Source organism: Aegilops tauschii, chromosome 6, assembly GCF_002575655.3.
Source record: "Aegilops tauschii subsp. strangulata cultivar AL8/78 chromosome 6, Aet v6.0, whole genome shotgun sequence".
Taxonomy (NCBI): domain Eukaryota; kingdom Viridiplantae; phylum Streptophyta; class Magnoliopsida; order Poales; family Poaceae; genus Aegilops; species Aegilops tauschii.
The window spans coordinates 260711822-260735175 of NC_053040.3; positions in this window are offsets into that span (position 1 = coordinate 260711822).

Consider the following 23354-nt stretch of genomic DNA (forward strand, 5'->3'; position numbering starts at 1 on the left):
GTGTAAAGTCATCCGTGAAAATCTCAAAGCTGCGCAATCGCGCCAGAAGAGTTACTATGATAGTAAGCACCGTGATGTGGCTTTCGAGATCGGAGACCATGTCTACCTCCGCGTCTCTCCTATGAAAGGCACTCGTCGCTTCGGTATCAAAGGGAAGCTTGCCCCTAGATACGTGGGTCCTTTCAAGATCATTGGCAAAAGAGGCGACCTCGCCTATCAACTTGAGCTTCCTTCCAACTTCGCGAACGTGCACGATGTGTTCCACGTGTCACAGCTCCGCAAGTGCTTGAAGACGCCCGAGCGCACCATCAATTTCGAAGAGATCGACCTCCAAGAAGATTTGTCTTATCACGAGCACCCCGTTGCTATTCTTGAAGAAACTGAGCGCAAGACTCGCAACAAGTCAATCAAATTCCTGGAAGTGAAGTGGTCGCACCATTCCGACCGGGAAGCCACCTGGGAAAGCGAGGACCATCTCCGTTCCGAATATCCGGAGTTCTTTCAGTCCTAGATCTCGGGACGAGATCCTCTCGTAGTGGTGGAGTGTTGTAACACCCCGGATGTAACTTTCCATATTTGTAACTCCAACTCTTGCCATTTTCGGCTATGTGTTATGATATTCCCTCCGTGGTCGGGTTTTGTCTTTGTTTTGCATTTTTTTCATGTCATGCATCTCATATCATGTCATCATGTGCATTGCATTTGCATACGTGTTCGTCTCATGCATCTGAGCATTTTCCCCGTTGTCCGTTTTGCAATCCGGTGCTCCCACCTCCTCCGGCGCACCCCTCTTGTTTTCTTTCATGAGCAGGTGCCAAACATTCTCGGAATGGACCGAGGCTTTTCAAGTGGCCCTAGTATACCACCGGTCAAGTTTCGTTCTATTTGGAGGTCGTTTGGTACTCCAACGGTTAACCGGGCATCCGCAAAGTCCTTTTGTGTGTTGCAGAAAAAACCCCTCAAAACCAGCCCAAAACCCACCAAACTCTCTTCCATGCTGTAGGTCGTTCGATCACGATCGTGTGGGCGAAAACCGCACCTCATTTGGACTCTCCTAGCTCCGTCTAGCTATATATATGCATCCCCTCCCGAAAACATTTGCAGTCCAACCCTAGCCCCGCTCCCTCTCCGCGGGCGGACGTGTCCGTACCGCCGCCGGACGAAATCGCGCCGCCGCCCAGACGAATCAGCCGCCGCCATGTCACCTCCGCGCCTCCCACCTCGCGCCCCGCCGCCGCGGCCCGCCAGGCAAACCGCGGGCCCGCGCGAGCCCGCAGCCGCCGCCGCCTGCCTCCCGCGCCGCGCCTGCCCCGCCGCCTCGCCGTCGTCGCCCGCCGGCGCCACGCTGCTGCCGCCGTCCACCGCCGTGCCCCGCTCCCTCCGGCGCTGCGCCCTCCTTCCCCGACGCCGTCACCCTCTCCTCCGTCGCCATGCCGGCCACCGCGAGCAGCAGCTCCAGCTCCGGCCACGGCGAGCCCGAGCTTCCTCGAGATCCCGATCCAGTCAAACGAAGGTTGACTTTCCCGAGACCCCGAAATTTTGCCAAGTCCCGTGATTTTTACAATAAGTGCATCTGTTCATCATGGCATAACTCTCATCTGTTTTCTGCCTGATGCTATTTTCTGCCATGTCCAGTAATTTCACCAAGTCTGTGAACCTGTTATCTTTTGCACTTTTGCCATGCTTGTTTGAGCCTGTTATGTTGTGATCTAGCCGTAGCTCAGTGTTCATCTTTTGTCAAGCATCTCCTATACATTACTGTCGTATGCTTTGTTTCTATGTTGGAGTTCTGTAGCATTGTTACTTGTTGCGTTCTAAGTGCTATCATGCTGTTAATCGCGGATTCGTGTCATTCTTGTTTTGTCTGCCATTTGCAAACCGTGCATCCGTTTCCGGTGATCTTTATATCGATTTTGAACGAAATCATTCCATCTTTCCAGTGGCATGCTTGGTTTGCCAAGTTACTGCCTTGTTCATCATTTTCCTTCCGGAGCACGCATATGCATCGCATATCATATCTCGCATATCATACATGTTTTGCATCATGTTGCTTGTGCATTTCTCGTGATTGATTGTGGTTCCATTGCTTGTGTTCTTGTCATGGGTAGAGTCGGGAGACGAGTTCGTGAACGAGGAACCTGTTGAGTACGCTTACGAGGATCAAGCTTTCGACAACTCTGAGAACCTTACAGGCAAGATGACCACCCCTCGAAATCACTTCTATCTTTGCTTTGCTAGCTGTTCGTTCTATTGCCATGCTGCGCTACCTACCACTTGCTATATCATGCCTCCCATTTTTCCATGTCAGCCTCTAACCATCCTTTTCCTAGCAAACCGTTGTTTGGCTAAGTTACCGCTTTTGCTCAGCCTTTCTTATAGCGTTGCTAGTTGCAGGTGAAGTTGAAGTTTGGTTCCATGTTGGAACATGGATGTTGGGATATCACAATATCTTTTATTATATTAATGCATCTATATATTTGGTAAAGTGTGGAAGGCTCGGCCTTATGCCAGGTGTTTTGTTCCACTCTTGCCGCCCTAGTTTCCGTCATACCGGTATTATGTTCCTTGAGTTTGCGTTCCTTACGCGGTCGGGTGATTTATGGAACCCCCTTGACAGTTCGCCTTGAATAAAACTCCTCCAGCAAGGCCCAACCTTGGTTTTTCCATTTGCCACCTAGGCCTTTTTCCCCCGGGTTTTCTAGAGCCCGAGGGTCATCTTTATTTTAAACCCCGGGCCAGTGTTCCTCTGAGTGCTGGTCCAAACTAGAGCCCTTTGCAGCGCCACCTTGGGGAAACTCGAGGTTTGGTTTTAGTTGTACGGACTGCTCATCCGGTGTGCCCTGAGAACGAGATATGTGCAGCTCCTATCGGGATTTGTCGGCACATTCGGGCGGCTTTGCTGGTCTTGTTTTACCATTGTCGAAATGTCTTGTAAACCGGGATGCCGAGACTGATCGGGTCTTTCCGGGAGAAGATCTATCCTTCGTTGACCGTGAGAGCTTATGATGGGCTAAGTTGGGACACCCCTGCAGGGTATTATCTTTCGAAAGCCGTGCCCGCGGTTATGAGGCAGATGGGAATTTGTTAATGTCCGGTTGTAGAGAACTTGTCACTTGACCCAATTAAAATACATCAACTGTGTGTGTAGCCGTGATGGTCTCTTCTCGGAGGAGTCCGGGAAGTGAACACGGTTTGAGTTATGAATGATGTAAGTAGGAGTTCAGGATCACTTCTTGGTCTCTGCTAGATGACGAACGTTCCGTTGTTTCTCTTCTCGCTCTCTTTTGCGTATGTTAGCCACCATATATGCTTATTGCCTGCTGCAGCTCCACCTCATTACACCATCCTTTCCTATAAGCTTAAATAGTCTTGATCTCGCGGGTGTGAGATTGCTGAGTCCTCGTGACTCACAGATTCTACCAAAACAGTTGCAGGTGCCGACAATGCCAGTGCAGATGATGGGATCGATCTCAAGTGGGAGTTCGATGAGGAACGTGGTCGTTACTATGTGTCTTTTCCTGATGATCAATAGTGGAGCCCAGTTGGGGCGATCAGGGATCTAGCATTTGGGGTTATCTTATTTTCATTTGGATTTTGACCGTAGCCGGTCTATGTGTGTATTTTGGATGATGTATGATCTATATTTATGTATTGTGTGAAGTGGCGATTGTAAGCCAACTCTTTATCCCATTCTTGTTCATTACATGGGATTGTGTGAAGATGACCCTTCTTGCGACAAAACCACAATGCGGTTATGCCTCTAAGTCGTGCCTCGACACGTGGGAGATATAGCCGCATCGTGGGCGTTACAACTCTCCCCTGCATTTGTTTATGCTTTTTGTTAATCTAATGCCGCTGGTAAAATTAAGCAATGCCACTCTCAGAATTAACTACTGAATCTTAGTTCAAAACTGCAACACTTGTTAGGGTTTGGCGGGATTACCATTTTTGTGGCCGCATGTTTCATCCTCCTTTATTGGCCAGTAATTGATTCCTTTTTTGCCTCTGTTAAAATAGGGATATCTATTCAACTTGTTGCTATTGCGACATTTTGGTTCACTTAATTTTTGTGGAACTGCACAAAATGAGACCGGATTTCCATATATGTGTTGAGATCTCTTTTCGATCTTCCTCAGGAGTTGTTTCAAATCTTGGTCTTGAAAGGTCAGTACCTCCTTTCCTCATAATTAACTAATGAATCATAGTTCAAAACTGCAACACTTGTTTCAAATCATGGTCTTGAAAGGTTAGTACCTACTTTCCTCGGCAGGAGTACCATTTCTATTAGGGATCGGCCGTAGTACATGTTTAAGAAATGTATTGTTCAGATAATGTCTCTGTTATTATATATTAGTTAAAGTGTTTTACAAATGGTACTATCCTGCTTTGTAGTTCTTTCTACATGTTTAACCAAGGTATTGTTAAGATAATGTCTCTGTTAAAACGAATCAGTCGCATTGTTTTAGGAATGATACTTTTCTGCTTTATCGTTCTTTATACATGTTGAAACAAGGCATTGTTAAGATAATGTCTGAGTCAATATGAATGAATCACACTGATTGAGAATTGCTACTCTCCTACTTTGTTTCCCATTAAGGTAAGGTAGATCCGTAGATGTTTTTCTTCTGCGAGTACAAGTCATCAACCATTATTTCTCAGTAATTGTTTCCCTTATAACTATTGTTGCTTACAGGGATATCAAAATTAAAGCTCGGTTTTATTCCGACTTTGATTTTAGTTGAACTGCACAAAAGGAGCCAATGTGTCTAAGGAAAACTGCTGCACTAGTGGGCCTAGTTGGTCTTACCACTTTGCAGAAAGAAGCAGTCACTGTTTGCGCTACATTACACAAGGAATGATCGAGAAGCTTTACAGAGTATTAGTAGACGCTGGTGACATGACTAATCTACAGAGAGCATAGGAAACTCTACAACACGTGGAGTGCACTGGGCAAAAAGTGCCCAAACAAGTACAAGAAGCCAGGACAGGACTCCAAATCTGTCAATGTCATTCTAAGCAACAATGATGGGGCATCTGGGTATGGTAATCTGTTTACCGTACTTTTAGTTTGTTAGTCCACCGATTGGTGGGTTGACACTGGGGCCAATATTCATGTGTGTGCTGTTGTGTCTTTGTTTTCATGCAGCATATAAATATGACATCCATAGGGATGCTCAGCTTGATTTTAGTGGAACTGCACAAAATGTGCAGATGGTTTGTGTCCTCCATAATACTTCATCATGCACAATACATTGAATGGATCTCTAATCATTCGTCGTCACCTTGAGCCACCAGACTATATGTTTGAATGGTGCTGCCAGCGTCGGCCATTAAGAAGGGTAAGAAGAAAGACAAAAGGAGAGATGGCTGCTTTACTTGTGGTTCGGAGGAACACTGGGCAAACAAGTGCCCAAACAAGTACCAAGAAGCCAGGACAGGACTCCAAGTCTGTCAATGTCACTCTAAGCAACAATGATGGGGCATCTGGGTATGGTAATCTGTTTACCGTACTTTCAGTTTGTTAGTCCACCGATTGGTGGGTTGACACTGGGGCCAATATTCATGTGTGTGCTGATGTGTCTTTGTTTTTTGGCAGCATATAAATACGAAATCCACAGGGATGCTCAGCTTGATTTTAGTGGAGCTGCACAAAATGTTCCTATGGTTCGTGTCGTCCATAATACTTCATCATGCACAATACATCAAATGGTTCTCTAATCATTCGTCGTCATCTTAAGCCACCGGACTATCAGATGACAAACTGATGACAAACCCTGCCCGTTCCACAATCATAGGCATTACATATTATGAATGGGAAAAGACTCTCAACGTTTAATCATTGACGTTAGCAAGAAGACATTAGTTTAATATATTGGAATTGGAAAACCTTGTCAAGTTTTGCTCATTGATGTTAGCCAGAAGACATGCATTTGATATTTTTGAGTGGGACGCCCTTTGCTGTGAGCAACGTCGATCGTCTTTTCCTATTCCTGTCTTCAGTTCATAAATAAATATTTACTCTGCTGAGATGCATAGTCACATGAAAGTTGACTTATGTAAGGTATTTTAAGAATTTGTTCTGAATGTTTTCTATGTAATGCCAGGCCTTGTGAGTTTGATTGCAAAGTTGATCTTGGAATGCTGTGGCATGCGGCATCACGAGCTATTCACCGTGCCTCCTGACAATAATGCGTCATATTGTTTTGCATGTTGATCTAATGCAGGTGATTTGCATGTTAAGATGATCATCCTCTTCGGTTGTTTCTGTGCTTAAGAAGTTCATTGTCTTATGTTTCATTCATAGCCTATACGACAACTCGGGTAGGTTAGAGGTGAAACCATATGATCTTCCGACAAACACGTCATCTTAGGCCGTGATTGGATCATCGTTTTCCAACCAAAACCGCTTGTAAAACTGACGCTTGTAAATAAAAGCAGATGGTCTCGGGCGAAGCGCTTGGTTGGTCGATTTCGACTAGTAAAATATACACTAGTCTCTCAAATTACACGCGTAACCCGCCGGTTTTACTTACAGACCTCGGGCCCTCGGTTTCATTGCGCATGTATTTTATGCATTGTTTCTGATGACGAGTATGTCGGATTTCGGGTTCCGGCAAAACCCTTGAGGTTCGAACACTGCGGTACGCACGAAGATCTCTCCTCCCCCTAGCTCACGCTCTCACCACAATCTCAAAGCTCAGCATGTCGAACTCACAGAACAAGGGACACATGGTTTATACTGGTTCCGGCAACCGATGTGGTGTAATACCCTACTCAAGTGTGGTGTGGTGGATTGCCTCTTGGGGTGAGGATGAACAAGTACAAGGGAAGAACAGTCTCCTGAGGAGAGGTGTCCTTGAGCTCGGTGAGCTTGTGTGGTTGAGTATGATCTGAATGGCCCAAGATCAGTTGCCTCCTACTGTGGTGGCTAGTCCTATTTATAGAGGCCCTGGTCCTCTTCCAAATGTAGGCGGGAAGGGATCCAACAACGGCCAAATTTGAAGGGAGACAACCAGTACAAGTTATCCTGACTAAAGGTGGTCTTCGCCTACAAAAGGCTCTGGTGGTGACGCCGTCCCGGGCTCCATGGTGACCTCCGTCCTGCCGTCCTGCTGGTCTTGGTCTTGTTGCACCGATATGGCAACCTTTTCTTGATACCTCGGGACTCCTCGCCTGTGCTTGCCTCTTTAGAACCAAAGCGGAAACGAGTACGCTACGTGCTCTAGCGCCCGCCTGGCGCCCGCCTGGCCTTAGTTGTCATGGCTTGCTTCACAGGGACCTCGCGAGGTGCCCCACGCCTTGATCTCTCCGCTCCTCGTGAGTCGGCCTAGTGAGGACGCCCTCGAGGAGGTCTTGCATCGTCTGCCTCACGAGGCTTGGCCCCTCGAGAGGGTCTTGAGTGTTTGCTGATGAAGATGGGCCGTACAGGGCCGCTGGTGGAGCCACGCCGTGGGATGCAGGCGGGGAACTCTGGGGACCCCGGTTCCCAGGACGCCGACAGTAGCCCCCGGGCCCAAGGCGCGCTCGGACTTGGCTTCGAGGCAAAGCCAAGGGGCAAGTGCGGAGCACCGCGGGCCCCAACAGCCTGCGGCCTTGGTTGACGCGTGGCGATTGACGGAACATGGGCGGCCCCGCTTCCCACGCAGCCTTGATATCCGCCTAGCTATGCGGCCACTGTGACCTACACAGTTATTCCCCCATTGCTGGCGACGCACTCCTCCAACTCTTCCGCCTTCCCGAAACAATAACCTCTTCTTCCAATCCGACCTGAGCTCGGCCCTCCTTGTCTCCATGGCGCCGCGCTGAACGGAGAAGGGGAAGAAGAAGTCCCAGTCTTCAGCCGGGCCACCTCCGGCCATTGAACCTGTCGTGGGTCGGTCGTTGGTGCTCAACCAGGAGGCCATGGACAAGGTCCGCCCAGCACTCGCCGCCGACTTCAACGAATGGGGGAGGACGGTGGTCTGGCCAGCATCCCGCGCCTCTGTTGACAGGACAGCCACCGATGTCCAATTCTCCATTGATGCCCTATGGGCCGGCCTGGTTCCTCCTTTCTCCACCTTCTTCAACGCCGTGCTCTCCCACTATCAGATCCAAATGTTGCACCTAGATCCCCAATCTATCTCCCTTATTGCCATTTTCGCCTTCGTCTGCGAGGCCATGGTGGGCATTGCCCCTTCCGTGGCCCTACTACGCCATTTCTTCTCACTTCACCTGGTTGATCCTCGGCAATGCTCGGGATGCCTGAGCTTCCAGGCCGTGTCTGCGACGGCCGGCTTGGGGATTGACTTTGAGCTCCCACCATCGGTGAGCGGGTTTCGGGCATGGTGGGTGTTTGTGGACGTCGGCGTGCTCAAACCCTTGCTCTCGCCCCCTTTGGCGCCCGCCGTCCCCAGCTCCGGCTGAGGCCACGAGAGGCTCGCTGACCCACGCCTTGCCTTCGTCTGGCTCCGGTTGAAGAGGCTGAAAGATCTCGGCGTGACCGCGCCCATGGTTATGAAGGAGTTCCTCCGACGCCGTGTCACTCCACTCTAGCGCCATTCTCGACCGATGTGGGTCTTGTCCGGCAGCAAGGATCGTATGAGGCTCCATCAGTCTGGGCTTCCACCCGAGGCGCGACGAATGGTGCTCGAGGTCCTGACGGGCGACCCTTCGCCAGCCGACATGCCGCATGAGGGTTGTCTTTTGTACTACTGCTCGAACAGGGCGGAGTTCGCGGGGCAGATGCCCCCTTTCGACGAGTGGGGGCTGCGTCTAGTCGACCTTGAAGGGCCTCACGAGAACCCTGTCTACGTGTTTCCCCTCCTTGCCGCCAGTGTCGAGCTCGCCCCGAGTGGCCTTGGGGGGAGCGCTATCGAGGGCTAGAGATGCGACTGTTGCGGTGCCGACCCGCTCGAGGCTCCAGAGGTGCCATCTCCCGGGGCTCATGACCTTCGCCCCGAGGTGACGGTTGAGGGGGCGACACGATCCACTGCTCCTGAGGCCGAAGCCCTGACGGGTCACCCTGAGGCAGAGCCCGACGACTCTCCTCGGCCCAATACTCCCGTGGTCATCCCCTTAGGAGCCTCACCAGCCGTGCCTAGCGTTGGTGGCTGCGTCCAGGGCCTCGGCCGGCTCCGACTGGACTTCGATATGCTCCGCAAGAGGAAGTGGTCTCCAAGCTGCAGCGGTGATGCCTTCCGGCCATTGAAGCAAAGGAAGTATATTGCCAGGGACGAGTGAGTACCTTGCCTTTATAATTTCTTGGGTGCCATCTTCTCTTCTGACTATGGCTTCTCAGGCCCCCTTTCGCCAGGGTGACGAAATCTCCAGAAGAGCAACCTCCTCCTACCTCGGACCCTTTGATGACTCTGAGTGTCTCGTGCCAGCCCGCAGCGCCCGGCGCAAGATCGGCGGGTGAGATGGGCGTGCCGGCTTGGCGCCCTGATCCTGCACTCCTGCTGCCCTTCCTTCGCGGCCCGGTCCAGGGCGCGGGGGGTGTGCCAAGGGCTCCACCCCTGGTCGTGGACAGCGGCTGGATGACCTCAATCGTGGCTTCTTCTTCGAGCAACGGGCCCTCACCCATCCGGGCCCCCGCTGAGGCCCAGACGGCGACTGGGGAAGCGCCGACTTCCAGCCCCCTGCTGGAAGGGAACGAGCCGCTTCAGATCCCCTCGGCATCCCCTACTATGGGGGATGGACCTGGTCGCATGCTCAAGATTGCGCACGAGCGGGGTGTCATCCGCCACGAGCTCTTCCAGGTGGTAATGGGCGTGCTGAGCCGACTCGGCGGAGAACTCGTGGATGTTGACGCTCGCCTTGAAGCCGAGGGTCTCCGGCTGGTGGAGGATTGGCATCAACTGAAGGTGGCTATCAACCTCGGGCACCTCCAGCATGAGAACGCCAATGCGAAGGCCGAGGCATCCCTGGCAACCTCGCGGGTGGCCAGCGCCCGGGCCTTGGAGGAGGCCAGGGAGGCGGACAATCGCCACGCGGCCGCCAAGGAGGGCAGGCGGGAGCTCCAGGCTTTGAACGCCTCCCTGGAGCAGCAGGTGGAGGTGTGTAGAGCTGCCTTCGTGTCGATGAAGGGCGCACCGCCCGACATGGAGGAGATCTCGAGGCGCGAGGAAGCACTATTGCTGGAGGCCACGGGGCGCAGCCTCGAGCTTGAGCGGTTGGAGAGGAGGGAGCACCAAGTCTCCCAAGCAGACGATGCTGTCGCCGCGCGTGAGGCCAGGGCCTAGGAGGAGGTCGACCGCAGGGTGGCCTAGGCTCGCGCGGATCTCGCTTGCAGGTACGACCTGAAGCTGAATCTCGTGGAAGCCGAAGCTGTGGGCAGGACCGCTGCCCTCAGGTCAGGGCTGGCTGAGACGAAACACCGCGAGAAAGCTGTTGCAGCCACCCTGATCTTAGTGCAGGCTGAGCTGGCCTCTGCCAGTGCTGAGCTGCTCTCTCTTTAGCAGTGGGTTGCCAGCGCCGAGTAATTCATGCAGCAGAGCAGGGAGGAGGCGCTTCCCCGGCAGACGCTACTGCGCGAGCATGTTCCCATTCTTCGGGACCTAAGGACGAAAGCCAATCAGGCGCTTGGCACCATCTGCGATAAGCACGCTCCCCACCCACATGCCGAGGACTATTCCGTCCATCTTCGCTTCTTCGCCGACGTCGTGACGCGCCTGGAGAACCGAGCTGAGAGGGCTAGCGAGCTTGTGGACGAAAAGAATCGCAGCCTCCTCGGGCGCGCATTCTCCCGCGTCTTCAGCCATCTCCTGGACACCAATCCTGACTTTAATTTTAACACCGCCATTGCCCCAGTGCCTGAGGTCATTCGGGAGAACCTAGCGCGCTGGGTGGACGACAATGTGGATGCCCTAGTTAGGGCCTTTGCTTCTGATGACTACACGGTGGTGGTCGCAGCGGATGAGGGTGACGTCGTTGATGGCGGTGAAGACAGCGACAGCGATGGCGCCAGTAGCCTGTCCAGAAGCGATTTGGGAGATGAGGTGAGCGACATGTTCGACTGAGCCCGGGCTCCTTTATTTTGCACCTGCACGCAAAAGTTTGGTTCGGTCGAGCTTCAAACTGATTTGGCAGCTGCGGATGTGCATTCCTTCTGAGGGGAGCCCCTCACGAGCTCGTGAGGTTTTGGTTTCCTGAGGGGTCCGCCAGTCCACCCGAGAGGGACTCGCAAGAAGCAAGCGCCAGTAATGGCGAGGTGCGTGCGTAGTGTGTGTACGCTGCTGCCAGCCCCGCTCACGAGGTGCTCGAAGGGGGGAGACAGCGGACGCAAATCTCAAACAAAACACGAATCCAGAAACTCACGAAATCAACACGAACGAGAAAAAGGGAGCCCCCCGCGATTGCCAATGGAAATACAACTTCAAATTCAAGATCAAAAGCTACAAGTCTGAGCTACAGAAAAGAGGTCAAAAGCAAATGGCCGCGTTCGGCACCTAGCTAGTCTTCTTGTCTTCCCACCAGCATGGAGCTCAGTGCTTTCACTGGCTCTGAGCATAGTCATTGGGGGACAGTGTTGACGGCCAGCACGGAGCATGGTGCTTCCCATAGGACGTGGGCGGGAGCCCCCGAGGCCCGAGGGCGGCACTCCGGAGACTCCGGGGCGTGTACAGCCCCACTCATTATTACGTGAGTGTCACGAGCGGAGACCTTCACAGGCGTGAGCCTTACTTCATATCACCAGACGAGGGCCCCGCCTTGCGCCGCCCTCAACCACCGTTGGAAAACAGGACAATGCCAAGGGGCAAAGGGGACGCTAGCGGCGCCCTCGGCGACCACGGGCCCTCTGCCCGGGGGAAGGCTCGCCAGTGCCTCCCCGACAGAGGACCTACCTCTGGGCGACGCCTTGCTCCACGCAGCGCGGGGAGGGGCCTTGCTCCCGACTTCTCCCACGCAGCCCCCAGTGCGCCTCCCATGGTGGAAGGGGGTTGCCGTGCTGGGGCCGTCGTCCACTACTGCGCCCTGATTCACTTGCGACTCATGGTTAGCATAAGCCTGTTCCTGAGAGTTTAGTGGTACCCTGCAGTTGTTGTCGCCGGCGGGGTCGGCGAGGCTCCCCGGTGGCTCATGGAAGGCCTCAACTTCCAGCGTCTCCTCTTCCGGACCCGGCTCGAGGAACGAGCCGGGGTCATCTTCCGGCGTGTACTCCTGGTCCATCATGCGGGGCACGTAGGCCTCCGGGGCCATTGCCCCAAAAACCCCACCGAAGTGCCCCCGCACTCCACGCCATCGGGCCCAGCACGCCGCCCCGAGGATGAAAGGCGGCATCCTGCCAGGGCCGTAGGGGTCAATACCCACGACCGCGCCCACCGGGGGAGGCACAGGTGCGGCTGGGTGCCCGGCTCCACCAGCTGCGTCACTGCCGATGAACCCTCCTGATGCGCCTGGGAGCGTGCGAGCGCGGCAAGGCCCACCATGTGACCCGGTTATGACTTGAGGCGTAGGTAGGGAGAAGAAAGGCGGCGTACCCCTGGTCGCGGTGTCCAGCAGCTCAGCGACGCGTTCCAGCAATGCATCGGGCCGCTCTCCATTAGTCGGGACCGCAGCAGCCCCCGCACCACTATGATTGCGGCCCTCATGTTTGCTTGCTCCCGTCGGATGTGCGGCGTTGTCGCCGTGGCGTACCTCGAGGCCCTGGTGGCAGCCCGCGCGCACCGCGGGGTAAGGGTGGAAGGCGTCGGACCACGCCGCCCGCGCCCCGCGGCGTTAGGCGGTGCGCGTGCCGCTTGGAGCGCGGAGTTGAGGTCTTCTTGGGCGGACGATGCCGCCCGGTCTGGCCAAGCTGCCCAGTGGTCAGCGTCGGCCCTCGGGTCGCCAGACATCAGCGCTGCAGACTGTTGGCGGGTCTGCTGATGGAAGAGAGGTTTCGGCGCACCCCTACTTGGCGCGCCAAATGTCAGATTTCGGGTTGCGGCAAAACCCTTGAGGTTCAAACACAGGGGTGCGCACAAAGATCTCTCCTCCCCCTAGCTCAGGCTCTCACCACAATCTCAAAGCTCAGCACGTCGAACTCGCGGAACAAGGGACACGGGGGTTATACTGGTTCGGGCCACCGATGTGGTGTAATACCCTACTCCAGTGTGGTGTGGTGGATTCCCTCTTGGGCTGAGGATGAACAAGTACAAGGGAAGAACAGCCTCCTGAGGAGAGGTGTCCTTGAGCTCGGTGAGCTTGTGTGGTTGAGGATAATCTGAATGGCCCAAGATTAGTTGCCTCCTACTGTGGTGGCTAGTCCTATTTATAGGGGCCCCTGGTCCTCTTCCCAAATGTAGGTGGGAAGGGATCCAATAACACCCAAATTTGAAGGGAGACAACTAGTACAACTTATCCTCACTAAAGGTGGTATTCGCCTGCCAAAGGCTCTGGTGGTGACGCCGTCCTGGGCTCCACGGTGTCCTCTGTCCTGCCGTCCTGTTGGTCTTCGTCTTGTTGCACCGATATGGCAACCTTTGCCTGATGCCTCGGGACTCCTCATTACATGCCGTCTCAGTATCTCGAAGGTGCTTATAGGTGTCCGATGATCCTGGCTTCCTGAATGAGCAGCGAAAGCTGTATCAGACCATCCGTAGGGCCTGCGACGCCAACTCCGTCGTCCTTCGAGTTGTTGCGCTCGCCGTGACGCCGAGCATTGTCAACATGGTCAACGAACATGAGGATTCAGGAGATGACTTTATTTTGACTGGATGACAGTAGGGACCCACTAGAGCCATAGCCATCCGTACGCAAGTGCCTCTATATTTTTTTGCTTCCTCCTGGTTTCCTGACATCACGGTCCCACACCATTGTCAACATATGTAGTCAATAAACGAGAGAATTGCAAGGAACGTCCGACAGCTGGGACCAAGCAGCTCAAGTACTATTTGTGTTTTTGAGGTGTGAGCACTGCAGAGTTTTTCTTGAGCGATGTTTTCGTTGTTGTTCGGACGAGAGTAGGGTATTAACTGGGCGGGCTGTGGCCCGTCTAGCCCAGGCCAGATATCCAGCCCAGATATTAATTTTTTTCAAGCAAAAAATGGCTAGCCCACCTATACTTTTTTTAGGAATACCCAGGGAAGGTCAACTTGTTATTCTCCGCCCCGCTGGGCAACAAATCTTTCCTAGGAGGGATGCATTAGGCTTAACAGGAAAATGGGCTTTAATAAATATTAAATGGGATGTAATTATAAAAACTGGACAGTAACTATAAAAAAATGCACCAAACACGTAATTAGTATATAAAATATTATTTTTGGAATTTGAAAATTTTAATTTCATTAATTGTTGCGCGCGCAATCTTTCGTTGGATTTTTACGTAATACAAATTTATATTGAAATTGTATTTAATCTGACTAGAAATATCGGGATAAAAATATTTTGTATCCCATCAAAATGTGGGATTTTTTTGAATTCTGTTTTGAACGGTTGGTTGAAATTATTAACCGTTGTCCTTGCTAGAAAATGGGTTGTACTTTTAAAAAACTGTAAATGGGATGTAGTAAATCCCATTAGAATTCAAAAATGGGTTGTACATTCTTACAAATCGCAAATGGGATATAAGTTCTCTGCCACACACTTGTGGGCCTACTAAGTTGACGCGTCCCCTAGAAAAAAGTAAGTTGACGCGTATGCAAGGCTTTGTCAACTTATAGTCAACACACGGTTCTAGCAGCAGTGGTCGTTGGATGTCCATCCAACAGATGTCGTGCTTCTTCTTCAGTCTCGGATATTCTAGCTTCAGCCGCCCAAAAAATGATTCCTCCCCTTGAAATCTGGGGTGCACCGTTTTGGAGGCTGACCTATGGGCCTACTAAGTTGACGCGTACCAAGGGCTTTATCATATTAGTCATTATAAACCATTCTAGCTGCAGTGACCGTATGATGTCCATCCAATGGTTGTCGTGCTTCTTCAACCTCTGGTCTTCTTGCTCCAGCCACCCAAAGCAGCACCGATCGTGCCGCTTGCTCCTGCCTCTCGTGGCCGGCTGTGCTGCCGCAGAGGGCTCATCACCCCCTACTACCCCCACCGCTGGCCAGGCCATCCCTCTACTCACCCACACCCCCTGTTATTCTACGGCGACGGCAGCCTCACACCGCAGCCGAACCCTCGTACTCCTCTCCACGTGGGCATCCACTGCCGCGTCTTCCCCGGCTCCGCGTCGTCCCCTTCCTAGGCCTCGCCCTCATCCACCACCCTGGTGCTCTCGGTGCGGCGTGGTCAACGTGGTCAACGAACGACATCCATCGGACGTGGACTGTACGTGGAGAGGCTGACAGCTGGGTCCACGGCCGCACACAAGGAAATGCGTCCTTATTATGTGCAAAATAATGATTACTCCACCTCACATCTGGGACCAACCGAAAGGGCCTTTGTATTTCGCGAAAAAACGTTCCCGCCGATGATAGCTCGGACCCACCAGCTATATCTTCGCACGCAAGGAAGTGCTTCTTATTACGCACAAAAAAATGAATACCCCCTGCTAGCTGGGACCCACCATATGGGAGGCTGACTTGTGGGCCTACTAAGATGACGGGGACGGAGGGCTTTGTCAACTTAGTAAATATGAACGATTCTAGCTCCAGTGACCGTACGATGTCCATCCAACGGCCGTAGTGCTTCTTCAACCTCTGGTCTTCTTGCTCCAGCCGCCCAAATAAGCGTCGGCCGTGCCGCCTGCTCCTGCCTCCCGTGTCCGGCTGTGCTGGCACCGCTCGCCATGCCATCCCTCTATACTCACCCACACCTCCTGTTATTCTCCGGCGACAACAGCCTCACACCGCAGCCAAGCAGTAAACCCACGTACTCCCCTCCGCGTGGGCATCCACTGCCGCGTCTTCCCCGGCTCCGCGTCGTCCCCTTCCTAGGCCTCGCCGTCGTCCACCGCCCTGGTGCTCTCGGTGCGGCGTGGTCAATGTAGTCAACGAACGACTTCCATCGGAAGAGTACTCTACATGGAGAGGTTGATAGCTGGGTCCATGGCCGCAGCAAGGAAATGCCTCCTTATTACGCACAAAATAATGATTCCTCCACCTGACAGCAGGGACACACCGAATGGGCCACCGTATTTTGTGAAAAAAACGTTTCCCCCTGACTGTTGGGACCCAGCGGCTACATCTTCGCAAGCAAGGAAGTGCCCGACAGTCGGGACCCACCCGGTTGAATCATATGTAGCGTTGTCATTCTGGTCGCGAACATGTACGTACATACCGGTCGATGTAGAGGCGCGCACGTGTGGTAGTACAGGCACACACGTGTGGTAGTAGAGGCACGCACGTAGCATGTACACGTACGTACAGCGGCCAGGCTGCGAAAGTAAATACGGCCACGTACGTACATACGGGCAGGGTCTCGAACGCCTACTCGCGCATACGTACAGCCAGGGCTCGTGTACATGGCTGTGGCTGGGTCAGAATGGAGAAACTGCGTCGTCGTCGTGTTCATGGGGAGGCCACGGAATGCGTCGTGTTCATCGGGAGGCAACGGAACACGTGCTGTTCATCAGGAGCCAACCGGCTTGGACGGAACAGCCAAAGGAAACGAGGCCTGGCGTACTGCAGAACGGAGGAAACAGCCTTGTGTTTGACCGGCCATGATGGAAACGTGATCCTGTTCATCGGGAGGAGTTTGGCATACCGCAAAATAGAGGAAACGGACCTCGTACGGTCGAAACGGGGTCCTGTTGATCGGAAGGGGTGTGGCGTACCGCAAAACGGGACTCCACGGGATACTGTTCATCTCCACCGCCGACCTCCTCCAGCCTCCACAGGCTACTGTTCATCCACCGTCGACCTCCTCCAGCCTGCACCTGGGACTGTTCATCCACGGGCTCCTGTTCATCCAGCCTCCACCGGCTACGTTTCAACCAGCCCTTTCCATGGGGTCCTGTTCAACCACCCCTTCACGGGCTACTGTTCATCCAGCCCTCCACCGGCTACTGTTCAACCAGCCCTCCACCGTCTACTGTTCAACCAATCCTCCACGGGGTCATGTTCATCCAGCCCTCCATGGGGTCCTGTTCATCCACCGGCTCGATCGATCGGGGTACTGTTCAACCAGCGGCAATGGCCTCTACTACCACGGGTTCCTGTTCATCCAATCCCCACCGAGAATTGTTCATCCAAACCCCCCAACAACGCTCACTGTTCATCCAGAGGCAGCATCGATCGGCTTTAGTTAGCAGCAGTAGCGAAGGAATCGCTTGATCGGGTTCAGTTAATAGCCATCGATCGATCGTTTGGGTTCAGTAACGCGTAGCCTGCAGTGCAATCGCTTGGGTTCAGTTAGAGCCCAACACCTCGCTCGGGTTCAGTTAGAGTGCAACACCTCGCACACATGCACGTACGTACGAGGGAAACGCGCACCGCTCGGCCCCCGACCACCCACCATAACCGGGAACCCCCGATATTTTTCTCGCCCTCGCTTCTACCATGGTTTTTCCCACCATGGACGGACCAAAGAATGTCATGCAGCTGCATCTCTGGCCCGCCCAGGACGAAAAGCCCATTTTCTGTCATGATTTTCTGTCATAGAAGTAGGAGCCCACCACATCTAGGATGATACCGGGTTTTGTCACAATTATCGTCATAGAAGTGTCATAAGTATGACAGAAATTTTTTTCGTTCGGCCCAAAATGTCACGGATGTGTCTTTTTTTTGTAGTGCAAGACTGCACCAAAGAGGAGCACAAGAAACATACTAGTTGTTGAAAACAACAAGGCCCTAGTGCCTATGATTGAAGAAAAAGAAGATGCTAAAGCCCAAGTGCTTAGGAAGCTTAAGCCCAAGATCCCTGACCATGATGACAATCATCCAGTGGCAGAAAGTATGAAAGTCAGAAAAGATGCAGAACTTAGATTATGGAGAGAATCACATCCATATGTTGTGAGGAGAAGGACTGATGTGGATTATAGGTTTCACACCAAGGAGCAGCAGGACTTCTATGAGGCTATTCTGTTGGACAAGAAACCCATAGTATGTGACATGAAGTGGGCAGACTGGAAGTACATTGACAACAATGAAGACCACTTCCCAGGAGTGCATGAAAGTTTCAGACTATGTGGAGTAGATACATTTGTGGGTCAGAAACTCACCAAATGGAATGATGAGCTCATTATGCAATTCTACTCTACAGCTCATTTCTATCCTGATGGAAGAATCATTTGGATCTCTGAAGGTACAAGGTACCAATCAACAGTTGTTGAGTGGGCCAAGCTGATAAATGCCCCTGCAGAGCATGAGGATGACATAGATGTCTATGCCAAGAAGAAGAAAGATCACAACTCCATGGCCAACATGTACAAGGAGATTCCTGACAAAGCCTTGGAGACTCACAGGCTAGGCTATGTGTACTATTTGTTGTCTGGACTGGCCACTATTAACACCATCTTGAGGCACACCTTGTTGCCCAAATCAGGAGATCATAGGATGATCAGAGCCACTCCATCAATTTGATGCGGTTGTTTGATGTGCCCCACAAGTTCAAAGTAATGAGTTTGATTGTTGAAACAATCACGAGGACAACAACAGACCAGAAGAGATCATCTGGGTATGCTCCACACATCCAGATGCTCATCAACTCCAAGGTGGGCACAGGAACATAGTTGTTGGACAAGGAACACCTTCCCTTGAGGCCTGACTTTGAGGACAACATGTTTGTCATGAATGATGAAGATCCCACATCTATAGAGGCTCAAGAGAAGAGGGAAAAAGCAAAAGTTGAGAAGGCAACAAAGATGCCAAGTGCTAAAGAGGCTTCACAAGTGTTCCTCAAGTCAAAGCAAGATCAACTTCGATATCTTAATCAAGCCACTTTGAGGATTGAGAAAGGATTGGCCACCCTGACTTGGAATCAAGAGAGCCTGGGGAGGATCATTGAGACAAAGTTCTATGATCTTGACTTGAAGGTGATAGAGATGCAGACAACTGTTGAGCAGCTCCAGGAAGAAGCTAAAGAGAGGAAAGGGAAAGCTACTACTGATGCTTTTCAGAGTGTGCCACGGGCACAGAGATCTGCAGCAGTGCCTGTGACAGACACACGAGCTACTACGTCAGCACCTACAGCCACAACTTCAGTTGCTCGTCCCGTTGCAACTCCTCCTACTCCAACAACTTCAACATATGCCTTCGTCCTTGGAGCTCTCAGCTCCACCTCCCGAAGATCAAGCTTAGAGAGACGCATAACACTATGCATTTTCGAGCTTTTTCGTAACTTGTTGCCAAAGGGGGAGAAAGTGTATAGATCATAGGCTTTGAGAGAGAGAGAGATTTGCTTCTTTTTGTCTCTTTTGCTACTTGTTTGCTACTTTTTTGTGTGCTTGCTTGTTTGATACTCTATGTTTATGTGTGTGAGATACTAGTATGGTCATGTGTTTGATCATATCATACTTTAATGCTTGTGCTTGAAGGATGCTATTATTTATCTCTCATGTATGATCATTCACTTTGCCTTGGTGATGAGTGCATATTTCATATTCTATCATTTTGAGCGCTCCACCAAGATGTATGTGACATGGAAGAGTAAACCATGATCCTAATCGATTGTGCATTTGCATTCAAAAGCAAATTTTAAATAATGCACAAACTTAGGGGGAGCTCTTGCTTATCACATACTTCTTAAAGCGACGATACATTTCAATATTATTATCATTTGTCGAAGCTTTGATCTATATGTTGTCATCAATTACCAAAAAGGGGAGATTGAAAGTGCAACTAATCCCTTGGTGGTTTTGGTAATTCTTAACAACATGTAGCTCATTGAACTAATACTCTTTCAAGATGATCATTTCAGAAAGTTCAATGATTGGCATGGCATGGACTATAATTGTGCACTCCTCAAAATGCTAAGGACACATATTGGCTCAAGCTCAAGACTCTAAATTTTCATTTTAGTGACCCAAGATCACATTGAGTCCATAGGAAAAGCCAATACCATTAAAACGGGATGAGGTGTTGCTTAATTGATTGCTTGCTCAAAATATTTTGTGATATGCTTCAAAAGCCCTCAACCACTTTCTCATATCCACATGTGTCCCAAACCAAAAGTCAAACTCGGCCCCACCGATTTGATCTATCCGGCGCCATCGAGTTCACTTGACATAGCCACTGCCAGAAACGCTAATCAGTTCGGTCTCACCGATAAGGATCTCGATCTCACCGAGATGGGATTGCAAACTCTTTGTTTCCCTTCGTAACGTTCCAGTCTAACAGAGATGAGCGACCAGTCCCACCGAGTTTGCCTGACCAACTCTCTGTTTGCCTATTACAGAAATTGGTCCCACCAAGTTCATGTGATCAGTCTCACAGAGATTACGTTATGCCCTAACCCTAATGAAATCGGTCCCACCGAGTTGACATGTCGGTCCCACCGAAAATCCTAACGTTCACATTTTGAACTAAATTGGTTTGACCGAGTTTGAGTATTCGGTCCCACTGAGTTTGGTAAATTGTGTGTAGCGATTAGATTTTGTGTGGAGGCTATATATACCCTTCCACCCTTCCTCCATTCGTGGAGAGAGCCATTAGAACGTGCCTACACTTCCATCATTCATTTTCTGAGAGAGAACCACCTACTCATGTGTTGAGACCAAGATATTCCAATCCAACCACAAGAATCTTGATCTCTAGCATTCCCCAAGTTGCTTTCCACTCAAATCATCTTTCCACCATATCCAAATCTGTGAGAGAGAGAGAGAGTTGAGTGTTGGGGAGACTATCATTTGAAGCACAAGAGCAAGGAGTTTATCATCAACACACCATCTATTACCTTTTGGAGAATGGTGTCTCCTAGATTGGTTAGGTGTCACTTGGCAGCCTCTGTCAAGATTGTGGAGTTGAACCAAGGAGTTTCTAAGGGCAAGCAGATCGCCTACTTCGTGAAGATCTACCCAAGTGAGGCAAGTCCTTCATGGGCGATGGCCATGGTGGGATAGAGAAGGTTTCTTCTTTGTGGACCCTTCGTGGGTGGTGCCTTCCGTGGACTCGCGCAACCGTTCCCCTTCGTGGGTTGAAGTCTCCATCAACGTCGAGGTACGATAGTACCACCTATCGGAACCACACCAAAAATCTCCGTGTCTACATGGCGTTTGCTCCCTCCAAACTCCTCCCCTTTACCTTCATATGCAATGATTTACATTCCGCTGCTATACTCTTATACTTGCATGTGTAGGTTGATTGCTTGACTTGTGCTAAGTTGCTAAAATCTGCCAAGACTTAAAATTGGGAAAAGGCTAGATTTTTATTTGGTCAAGTACTCTAATCACCCTCCCTCTATACATACTTTCGATCCTACAGCTTTGAGTCAAGGGTCTTCCTGGGTGTGGTCCACGACCAAGGAAAGAGAGAGGGAGAGAGGAGCAAGTGCGAGGCGGGCCAGGGACGCGAGCAGCGACTAGCGGACGTGGGCGGCGCTTAGGCACGCGCCGCAGGGCGGGAGGAGGCACGGGAGCAAGTGGGCGGCCTGCTAGCATCATGTGCATGCCGAGGCGCGTCAACTAGCATGCTCGAGCGGCCCGAGGTGGACGGGAGCGCGGTGGCACGGGTCGGCCGCCACTGTAGCGCACCCAGAGCAGGCTTTTGGACGGCATGAGCGCGTTTTGCATGCTCTGTTGTGTCCACTTGCATCTGGAGTGTGCCTGGTGATGGGCTAAAGCCTGGGGTGACGTTGGAGAGCCAGCAAATTCAAAGAAAGAGAGAGGGGGAGCAGAACGAGAGAAAAAGTTGTTGGACAGAGACGGAAAATGAGGTTCTCACCCCAAATAATTAAGCTGAGGTCATGCAAGTTTTGCTAGTGGTAGAGGGGTACTAGGACATGTTGTGGTAAAAATTGTGGGTCAAGGAGATTAGTGGAAATGTCCAAAACATGCATTTTAAGTTTCTCCCAGAAGGTGTTTGATGTAGGTTTGGGCAAGTAAATGGATTCTCCTTCGCATGATATTTATCAGGTTCAAATGGCATATAGAACTAGCATTAGTCACCAAGTTTGAGTCCATTTCAAGAAAGTTGCCAATGTAACTTTGGCAAACCCTAGAAATCAAAAGAAAAGGGTTTTCCAAGATTTTGTCATGCAAATCTACTCTACTTGATGCACCACTTGGTGTAGTGTCAACATTTGAGGATCTGAGCATGTCGACAAAAATTGAGATCGAAACGATAAAGTTGGCAATGTAGAGTTGCTCAAATTTTGATCTGGACAGGGATGGTTTGGGGGCACTTTTGTTGAACCAAAACTATTTTAATTGAAATTAAACTTTGCAAGATCATCACATTAGGCATATGTAACTTGATAGAATTTTCCTGGATTTATTTGACAATATTTCCTACAGAAATATTTCAAATACTTGAAGTATGCAGAAATGGTTCAGGAGGGTTTTGTCCAATATTTTGAACATGACCATGTGTTGAAACTCATATATATGGACAATATATGTCCACTGAGCTTCCCTAAATTTTATAAAATATTTTTGAAACATTAAAATAATTTTAACCTATTAAAGACCATTTCTGGCTTAAAGAAAAGACTTTAAATAAAATATAAAAATAACTTTTCAAATAATATTTTTGTGGTTTTTGGGAGTCCTATATCTAATAGGAGTCAAATATACTTCTTGAAAGATTTTTCACACTCTAAATTAACTACTTGCAGTGCAAGCCTCAATTCAGGGGTTTTTGGAAAACCTAATTTAGAAAATAATTTTTTGGCCAAATTTTTTTGCAAGAAAATAATTTTATGTCCTATACACATGGCATGATCATTGGGCAAGATTTGGCTCAAGGAGAAGGAGTATAAGAGTTGGAGGATTTATTTGATTTTTAGAGCACTTGCAAACAACAGACAAAAATCCAATCAAGCAAAGTCCAAAACACTCAAAAGTTTTTTGTAAAACCATATTTTATAATGATTTATTAGCTTAAGTGTTGTGGCATGGAAATCAGGGTGTGACAGACCTACCCCCTTACAAGAATCTCATCCCCGAGATTCCCTAACTAGGCGCGGAAAGGAAACGGAAACTTGGATCTGGGGTAGTCTTCACACTCCTGTGTGGCTCCTCCCTCGATGTGGTTGCTCCACTGAATCCTTGAAGTACTTGATGGTGCGGCTTCATGTATGATGCTCTTGCTTGATCCAGTTTGCAAATGGGTCTCTTGCGATAGGTCAGATTGGGCTGGAGGTCAATGGCTCGGTGATCGATCTCCTTGTAGAGATCGGGCTAGTTAGGAAGTTGGAAACACTTCCGGGGTTGTGACGTGTGGAAAACATTGTGCACCTCGGATGACTCTTGTGGAAACTCTAGCCGATAACCGTCTTGTCTTTTTCTTACAGTGACCTTGAAGGGGGGTCGGTAACTCTTGGTGTGGGCCTCCCTTTGACATGGAAATGCTTGATTCCATTG